Source organism: Callithrix jacchus, chromosome 11 (genome assembly GCF_049354715.1).
Source record: "Callithrix jacchus isolate 240 chromosome 11, calJac240_pri, whole genome shotgun sequence".
Lineage (NCBI taxonomy): Eukaryota > Metazoa > Chordata > Mammalia > Primates > Cebidae > Callithrix > Callithrix jacchus.
The window spans coordinates 125,679,060-125,688,604 of NC_133512.1; the positions used below are offsets into that span (position 1 = coordinate 125,679,060).

Below are 9,545 nucleotides of genomic sequence, written 5' to 3' on the forward strand. Positions count from 1 at the left end.
GCAAAGGGTGAAACTAAAAGTCAGGAATTTTGGAAAAATTGACTGAGTAAATTGTAAAACTATTCTTTCACTGTAGACAGACTCCCTTTCAGTTAAGTCCTTTATTTCAACTGAAGATTTAGAAGAAAAGATGTAAACATCAGTCACAACTTATCAGATGAAGGCCCAAGAGCCAATTTCACCCTGCCCCATTGTTTGTTCTTAAAACTTTGCCGCGTTTACTACGAGAATGAAGACGATTCTCAGCAATCAGACTGTCGACATTTCAGAAAATGTCGACATTACTCTGAAGGGACGCACAGTTATCGTGAAGGGCCCCAGAGGAACCCTGCGGAGGGACTTCAATCACATCAATGTAGAACTCAGTCTTCTTGGAAAGAAAAAAAAAAGAGGCTCCGGGTTGACAAATGGTGGGGTAACGGAAAGGAACTGGCTACCGTTCGGACTATTTGTAGTCATGTACAGAACATGATGAAGGGTGTTACGCTGGGCTTCCGTTACAAGATGAGGTGTATGCTCACTTCCCCATCAACATTGTTATCCAGGAGAATGGGTTTCTTGTTGAAATCCGAAATTCCTTGGGTGAAAAATACATCCGCAGGGTTCGAATGAGACCAGGTGTTGCTTGTTCAGTATCTCAAGCCCAGAAAGATGAATTAATCATTGAAGGAAATGACATTGAGCTTGTGTCAAATTCAGCGGCTTGGATTCGGCAAGCTGTAACAGTTAAAAACAAGGATATCCGGAAATTTTTAGATGGTATCTATGTCTCTGATAAAGGAACTGTTCAGCAGGCTGATGAGTAAGACCTTAGAGTGGCCCAGCTACAGGAACAAGATGCCTATCATAGCTGAGACCTACTTGTGATACTAAAATGATGCAATAAAAGACCTATTAATTTGGAAAAAAAAAAAAAAAAAAAAACCAAAAAACTAGACCAGACCACCCACACCATGAATGGCTGAAGTTTCACCAATACTGCGTCCATGAATCCTCCTTTTTCTTTTCTTTTTAATTGACAACTAATAATTGCATATATTATTTTTATGAGGTACAGTGTGATGGTTTATATATGTTTACATTATGAAATGATCATTTGTCCTCACTTTTTCCTTAATTGCTCTTCATCTCTGGTCCATGCTCTACCCAGCTCTTGGCCCAGCTGTGCTACTGTTGGTCTTTTAAATTTGAAATTAGTTATTGGTCATCCTGGCATTTGAATCTTGGTTATACCCTTTGAGAAAAGAGTGCTTATTTCTCCAATGTTGAATGAGAACCCATGCCCAAGTTGCAAAGTCTTGGCAATCTGACACCAGTTATCCTCTGCTGGATTGACTCCAATTTCTCTGTAAAGTAAGAGTTAGGGACATTACTTTAATACATTAAGATAATCTATTTAAAAACCTAACAAGATTAAAGCAGATACATGTGAAAGTATTCAGGAAAAGGCAAGTATAAGCATGTGTCATTTGTATTCAACAAAATTTATCTTAAGTGCTTTGTTTACTAAGCATTATGGCTTAAGTGCTGCTGTTATGTCCCTTAATGTCTCTTCTCACTCAGGCTGATAAACACACTTTCTCTCTAACAGTAACTTGTTGCTCTATTACTCTCCTATAGTTGATTGAAGAGAGATAAGTAGTAATTTTCTTCCTCGGTTTCTTGGTTTTTTTTTTTTTGGTTGCCTGTTGACTTGTCTCATTGTACAGTCTGTTGACTGTTATTTCTTTCATTGTACAATCCCTCTCTTTCTTTCTCTTTCATACACACACACACACAGACACATACACATTCTCACACACACATGCATACCCATATTGCCTTAAGGGCAATGCAATCTTTACCATGTTCTGCAGATCTTATCTCCATATTCTTCACACTTACACTTTTGGCTTATAATTTGTTTCTCTATGAGCAATGACCTCAGCCCCTTCAGTAATCTTATTACTAAGCTGCTTTGATGCCATATTTACTGAGTTTGTTGCCTTAACTCCTCTGCATTTCTATTTAACATCATTTACACACCAGGGTAGTAATATATCACAGCTCACTTTTTTTTTTTTTTTTTTTTTTTTTTGAGATGGAGTTTCACTTTTGTCAACCAGCCTGGAGTGCAGTGATGCAATCTCAGCTAACAGCAACCTCCACCTCCCAGGTTCAAGCAATTCTCCTGCCTCAGCCTCTTGAGTAGCTGGGATTACAGGCATGTGCCACCATGCCCAGCTAATTTTGTATTTCTAGCTAAGACGGGATTTCTCCATGTTTAGTTAGGCTGGTCTTTAGTAGAGATGGGGTTTCTCTATGTTATTCAGGCTAGTCTCGAACTCCTGACCTCAGGTGATCCACCCACTCAGCCTCCCCAAGTGTTGGGATTATAGGCCTGAGCCACGGCACCTGGCCCAGATCTTACTTTTAATAGGCATTCCTACTTCTCTAAGATTCAACCATGTGCTCCTTACCTGCTCTATATCAAATTTCTCTGTGCGTCTCCTGCCCGCTTTTTCACCCTTTAAAACAAGCACTCTAACTTCAGAGATCCCCAGGCCTCCAGTGTCCTTGAATTCACTGCATCCTATCAGGGCCCTCCTTATGAAACTAGAGTTTGTCCTCAGACTGAGCAGCATGGTCTACAATACTTCCCTCTCCACTAGGCCAGATGTCCTGAACCCTGACATTTTGCAGAACTGGACACCATTGTCTTATATAAAGGGCCACTACCATGGCTGGCTTTCTCCACTGTTGCTTCCTGGCCACTGAGGATTCTTAGAGGAGGATGCAGAGTGGTTCAGAACTAACTCAGCTTTGTTTTCAACTGGATCCTCATGTTCTTGCTTGATCTTTTCATTGTTTTCTCATTAATACTCAGTAAATCCCCTTCTTACAAAAGATATTCCAGGCTCCAATCACAAAATCAAACACAGAATGTTAGGGACTTTAGAAATTGAGCCCTGTACCTTTACATTATAGGTGAAAAATCTGAAACTTGTAGATTTGCCTGAGGTCAGTAGATATTCTTAGCCAGCTGAAACTCAGACCTCCTGACTCCCACCTGATACATTACAGCCAGCCTCCTTATTTTCCTCATGCTGCTCAAGTCCGGATTCCTGCCTGATCATTTAGTAGGTGATGTTGCCTTCCTGTCACACAAACGATCTGGGCCATCATCTTCAGTATACCCCAGCATTATCATCTTTAAAAAAGTCAACCCTGACCTAAAGAAGCATTATGGCTTTTTGTTTGTTTGTTTTGAGACAAAGTCTCACTCTGCCTAGGCAGGAGTGCAGTGTTGCAACCTCTGCTCACTGTAACCTCAGCCTCCCAGGTTCAGGCAATTCTTGTGCCACAACCTCACAAGTAGCTGTGATTACAGGCAAGCACCACCACACCTGGCTAATATATATATAGTCTATTTAGTAGAGGTTTCACCAAGTTGGCCAGACTGGTCTTGAACTCCTGACTTCAGGTGATCTGCCTGCCTCAGTCTCCCGAAGTGCTGAGATTATAGGTGTGAGATACCGAGCCTAGCCAGCATTATCATTTTTGATAGGACTTTCAGTCTCTGCCATAAGTTTCAAAGGAAGAGACAATCCTCTTTATTTCTGAAAAAGAATCCCTCTCCTCTTTCACGTATACTGCAAAGTCCAATCCTTCTATTCTCCCTGATTTTTAATGGTTTTCTTCTGTTACAATTTCAATTCCTCCTTCTCTGAAGATACTTTTATAAAATCATGCTTTCATCTCCCTGCCCCAATAAACAGCATTAAAAAAAAAAGAAGCAAAACCAAAACAAACAAACAAAAAAAAAACAAGGTAGATCCCACTATTTTATTTTATTTATCAAACTATTTCTCCCACTGTTAAACTTATGAAATGAGTGATGAATGCCTGGTAATTCTCTCCTTCTACTCCTTACTCCAAAATGTACTAATTGTATAACCTACCAAAACTGCCCTTGCAGATATTATGATCTCCTTTTCTTCTTTTCAAAGCCCAAAAATTCTGTTATATTCTTATCCAAAAATTCTGCAGAATTGTATTGTGTAGAAGACTGTTTTCCTTGAATGTCTCTCTTCTCTGGAGTTTCATGTTTGTTCTGTTCTTCCTTCTCTGATCGCTGCCCTTCTACTTCACCTCTTCCTACATCTAATACACCTAACTCTCAAACAGAAGGTCCTATCAAAAGACTTGTATTTCTTTTCCTTTTTGAGACAAGGTCTGGCTCTCTCATCCAGGCTGGAGTGCAGTGGCGTGACAGCTCACTGCAACCTCCACCTCCTAGACTCAAGTGATTGTCCCACCTCACCCTCCCAAGTAGCTAGGAATAGAGACACACGCCACCATGCCAGACTAATTTTTGTATTTTTAGTAGAGATGGGGTTTCACCATGTTGGCCAGGCTGGTCTTGAACTCCTGTCCTCAAGTGATCCACCTGCTACCGCCTCTCAAAGTGCTGGGATTTCACTGTCACTGTGCCCGGCCCCCTTTTTTTTTGTATCTTCAACTCTTCTGCAAGCTCTCTCAATTTCAGAGTCTCAAATAGTAAATCTATTTGGATAATTCTCAATCCAACATCTCTAGTACGTAAATCCTGCCTATAAACTAGATTATATTCCAAATGCTTAATAAGTCTTATAGGAGAAAATACATTTTTAAAAAAATATATGTATATTTACTTTTATTTATAGTGAAATACCCACATATTAATTATACAGCCTGATAAATATTTCTCTCTATATATACACACATGTTTATATATTTCATACATATGTTTACATGCCCAGATACATTATATATACCCATATAAACATAACCTAGATGAAAATATGGGACATTTCCAGCAGCATCCCAAAAGGCTATCTTGTGCAAGGATGAGAATTTTGAATTGTATTCTGGGTAACATTTGAAGCCAGTACAGGGAGTGGCATCATCTGACTGATTTTTAAAAGGATTACTCTGGATGCCACACAAAAAATATACTGATGACATTGCAACATCCGAGCAAGAGATGAAGGTAGCTTGGACCAAGTGAGTGGGGGGATGATTGTAAGAAGTGGTCAAATTTTGATTATGTTTTGAAAATAATGTTCTCATGTTTTATGATAAATCTGAACTGTAAGATTAAAAAAAAAGTAAAGAATGTCTGAGAGATTTGTGGCCTGAAAAATCAATGAAGCTGCCATTTGGTGAGAGGAAGAACCAGAGGAGAGGAAAGTTTGGAAACTCGAGGAATCAATAGTTATATTTTGGTTATATTAGCTTGAATTGGATACTAGACATTTAATCAGAAATATTTAGTGGAGGCCAGACACAGTGGCTTTAAGCCTGTAATCTCACCACTTTGGGAAGCTCAGGCAGAAGAATTGCTTGGAACAGGGAATTCGACACTAGCCTAGGCAACATAGTGAGATCTTGTCTCTACAAAAATAAATAAATACATACATTAATTAATTAAATTAAAAATGAGCTGGGCATGGAGGAGACTGAGGCGGGAAGATTGCCTGAGCCTGACAGGTAGAGGCTGCAGTGAGCTGTCAGAGTGGCACTCCACTCGAATGTGGGCAATAGAGCAAGGTCCCATCTCAAAAAGAGAGGAAGAGGAAGAGGAAGAAGAAGGAGGAGGAGGAGGAAGAAATGGAAGAGGAAGAAGAAAGAAGAAGTGTGGCAATGTGTAAATAATTGATGGCAATGTCACTGACTACTGACAATTCTTATCCTCCAGTAATTTCTCCCTCCATTCAAATTGTGTGTGTGTTGGAGGGGAGGATTTTTTTTTTTTTCCTTTCCACTGGTACTTGATTAAAGACTGGTAATTTTGCTCCTTAAATGGGTGCTTATCCTACATAATTAACTTGTCTTCATTCTTTAAGAATAGATTATTATTCAGTAATTTTCGTTTCCCTTTTTCTCACCATTATAGGCATAAATTTGGACAAGTGATTTAAGGAAAATGATGGGTAAAAAAAATCAGAAATCTAGGCAAATAAGAATTAATAAGCTTTTCACAAGGCATATCTAAGAAGGTTGAAAGTATTACCTGAAGGATGCATTCCATCTAAAAAAATACTCTAGTAGAGATACAGCAAGGAATAAGATGATGCAGATGTCAGTTTAATATTAGCACAAAATAAAGCTATTGTCATAATCACCTCAACAAAGTTTAGGACCCTAGTTTGGGGATTTTTGTTTCTATGAAACAGTTATTAGTGTTATTCACATATTTCCAATTCTCTGCTTTCTAGCCATATGCGACAACTTTATTCCCCACCTCTTTTTGAAGTTAGACATGCCCATGCTATGTGTTATGGCCAATGACATGTGAGTAGAAGTGACTCGTGTCATTTCTATTTGATAACTTTGCAGAGTAATGCATAATTTTCCTGTTTTCTTGCCATACTGATGTGACCACAAGTGTGAGTTAAGAAAAAGCCTTCAGTGGCCTGGATTCCTGAGTAACTATGATATACAAAGCCATACATCTGGCTTTCGGTGGACATGTAATATGAATGAAAAATAAATTTGTGCATTAAGAATTTCATTTTATTTTGCTTATTTATTGTCTTTTAGAGAGAGTCTTGCTCTGTCACCCAGGCTGGAATACAGTGGTGCTATCATGGCCACCGAAGCCTTGAATTCCTGGGCACAAGCTATCCTCCTACCTCAGCCTCCAGAGTAGCTAGGGCTACAGACACACACAACTATGCCAGCTAACTTTTACTTTTTTTTTTTTTTTTTTTTTTTGCAGAGATGGAGGTCTTTCTATGTTGCCCAGGTTGGTCTCAAACTCCTGGACTCAAGTGATCCTCCTTCCTTGGCCTCCCAAAGTGCTGGGATCACAGGCACTGTGCTCAGCCAATTTTTGCCTTTTTAAGCAACTAAAATTTGGGGGTTGCTTGCCTCTCTAAAAAGATCTCGGCCAACCTAACACACACTATTAAATTAACCTTTGATTAAGAAGTTTAAATGTTTTCATCACCTGCAGAAACTTATGGTAACAGAAAAAGTAAAATAGAAAGAAATGAGTATTTACTTGCTGAGTTTTGGGTGTCCATGGAAAATATGTTCTGGGGTAGTAATATCTTGATATTCTTCTATTCTGCAAGCAGTTCCTAATGGGAGAAAGAACAAAATCAAATAAATCATGGTTCTCTCAAGTTTTATCTACAACTTCATCCTTGCCTGGAAAAAAGGAGTAAATACAAGTTGCATTTTATGTTATACATGACCGAAAAAGTGCCAAATATTTTTTGAAGGCTTTATGAGATAAACTTACATAACATAAAATTTTCCATTTTAATTATTTTAAATGGTCTTTAGCATATTCCATATGTTAGGCAAGCCTCACTGCTGTCTAATTTCAGAACATTTTTATCACCCCAAAATGATAACCTGTACCCATTAAACAGCCACTGTCCATGCTTCCTCCCTCCAGCTCTGGCAATCTCTCATCTATTTTCTATTCTGTGGGTTTGCCTATTCTGAATATTTAATATTAATGAAATTGAACAATATGTGGCCTTTTGTGTCTCACTGCTTTTACTTAGCATAATGTTTTAATGTTTTAGAGGTTCATTCATATTTACGGATATGTCACATTTCCATTCAGCAATTGATGGAAATGATGGTTGTTTACACTTCTTGTCTATCATGAAGAGTGCTGCAGTCAACCTTTGTATATAAGCTTTTGTGCAAATATATGCCTTCATTCTCTTATTTGTTTGGGGCACCACAAAACTGCCTTCCACAGCTGCTGTACTATTATATTTCCACCAGCAATGTATAAAGTTCCAATTTCTCTACTTAAAAAAAAAAAACATTATAGCCATTTAGTAAGTGTAAAGAGATATCTCATTGCAGTTTGGCTTTGCATTTTCCTAATTATTAATAATGTTAAGCATCTTTGGCCCGATGTGGTGGCTCACATTTATAATCCCAGCACTTTGGGAGGCTAAGGCGGGAAGATTGCTTAAGCCCTGGAGTTTGAGACAAGCCTGGGCAACATGACAAGATCCCGTCTCTACAATGAAAAGAAAAAAAAAAACATGATTAGCATCTTCCCATGTGCTTATCGGCCATTTGTACATCTTCTTTCTAGAAATACATATTCAAACATTTGTCCATTTTAGCTTCGATTATTTGCCTTTTTGTTACTGAGTTATAAAAGTTTTTTTCAGTATATATTTTGCATATTAGACTTTAATAAAATACATAGTTTGCAAATATACTTTTACATTCTCTGGGTGGTTTTTTTTTTTTTCATTTTCTTGATAGTGTCCCTTGATGCACAAAATTATTTAATTTTGATGAAATCAAAATTTTCTCTTTTGATGTTTGTGCATTTGGTATTATATTTTCAAAATTATTGCCTAACCCAAGGTTACAAAGAGTTGTCCCTATGTTTCCCCTCTAAGAGTTCTTTTTTTTTGAGATGGAGTCTCAGTGTGACACCCAGGCTGGAATGCAGTGGTGGTGCGAACTTGACTCACTGCAACCTTCACCTCCTGGGATCAAGCGATTCTCCTGCCTCAGTCTCCTGAAGTAGCTGGGATTACAAGCTCTCACCACCACAGCTGGCTAATTTTTGTATTTTTAGTAGAAACGGGTTTCACCATGTTGGCCAGGCTGGTCTCAAACTCCTGCCCTCAAGTGATCTGCCTGCCTCAGTCTTCCAAAGTGCTGGAATTAATTTGTATATATGGTATCAGATAGGAATCAAATTCATTCTTTTTCATGTGGTTATCAATCTGTCCAGCATCATTTGTCAAGAAAGACTTTCTCCATTGAATAGTCTTGTTATACTTGTCGACCATCATTTGACCATAGATAATTGAATTTACCCCTGGACTCAGTTTGATTGCTTTAGTTTATATGTCCATCCACATGCCAGTACCATACTGTTTTGATTATTGTAGACTTGTAGTAAATTTCAAAATTCACTCCCTAATTGGGTTCTGGGCTAAAAATGGAATATACAACTATGATGCTCTGTTTTTAAATAGAGTCCCCTCTCAAGTCAGATTATCATTTAACCCCTTTATATCCATCCACTGCAGTGTGGGCTGATAATGTGTAATTCATCCCTGCTTTGCACAGTTCTTTTCTCTCACTAGATGTGTTTTTTTAACCTATCTTAGCTTGGGCAACCATGCAAAATACCATAGACTGGGTGGCTTAAACAACTGGAACTTATTTTTCACAGTTTCATAGGAGTCTGAGTAATCCCAGATCGAAGTGCCAGGCAATTTGGCTCCCCGGTAAGGGCTCTCTTCCTGTCTTGTGGATGGCCACCTTCTTGGTGTGTTCTCACATGATGAAAAAGAGAGTTCTAATCTTTCTTCTTCTTCATATAAGGACATTGTTAAAAAGGTAAGTTTTGGGCTGGGCGCGGTGGCTCACGCCTGTAATCCCAGCACTTTGGGAGGCCGAGGTGGGTGGATCACGAGGTAAAGAGGTCGAGACCAACCTGGTCAACATGGTGAAACCCCGTCTCTACTAAAAATACAAAAAACTTAGCTGGGCATGGTGGCGCGTACCTGTAATCCCAGCTA

The 9,545-nt window shown here is 38.7% G+C and overlaps 1 pseudogene across 1 annotated transcript; it reads left to right on the top strand.

Moving 5' to 3' along the window:
- Positions 1–207: 207 nt before the first annotated feature.
- On the top strand, positions 208–926 carry LOC100386429 (large ribosomal subunit protein uL6 pseudogene; annotated as a pseudogene). The gene has a single exon (XR_013524305.1). The product of XR_013524305.1 is annotated as a large ribosomal subunit protein uL6 pseudogene (transcript).
- Positions 927–9,545: the final 8,619 nt, after the last annotated feature.